Source organism: Guillardia theta, assembly GCF_000315625.1.
Source record: "Guillardia theta CCMP2712 unplaced genomic scaffold GUITHscaffold_264, whole genome shotgun sequence".
In the NCBI taxonomy this organism is placed as follows: Eukaryota; class Cryptophyceae; order Pyrenomonadales; family Geminigeraceae; genus Guillardia; species Guillardia theta.
Genome location: NW_005434412.1, coordinates 44,677 through 45,271, shown reverse-complemented (window position 1 = coordinate 45,271; position 595 = coordinate 44,677).

Genomic DNA, 595 nt, shown 5'->3' with positions numbered 1-595 from the left:
CACTCCATGTGGAAGGAGGAGGCAAAGAGCCCCACGTTTACAGCAGTGACGTCATCCATATCGGCCCGGCAGGACCTGAGGCAACCTATCAGACTTGTTCCTATCGACGTCTCCAGGTACATCTCAGCTCGCTTGCAGTAGACTCGATCGACTATGCTCTTGGCTCGGATGTAGCTGTAAGGGATCTCGCCTTCGCTCACGATGCTCAGCCCGTAGACCTGCAGCGTTGCCTTGACCAGCGCGACGGCCTCGACCGTGCATGCTTGAGGTCGGATGAACACTAGGCTCTGGAGAACCTCCTCGTCCTTGCCCCTGATCGGATCAAGGTTTACAGGAATGAAAACGCATGCAAGCACATGTACCACTTGCTACGTGGGTCGGATACTTGCTCTTTCATCGCAACGTCTTCTCCATCTCACGAGTCCTGCTATTCAAGGTCAGGTTTTCTCTCACAAAGACTGAGCTGACGGCCTGTCATCTTGCGATATATCAAGCTACTCTCCATGCTCCTTCCGCCCACCCCGCTTCCCCCCCACCCCACTCCCCCAACAAAAACAACCTCCTCCTCCTCGTCCTCCGTCCTCCGTTCTCCTCG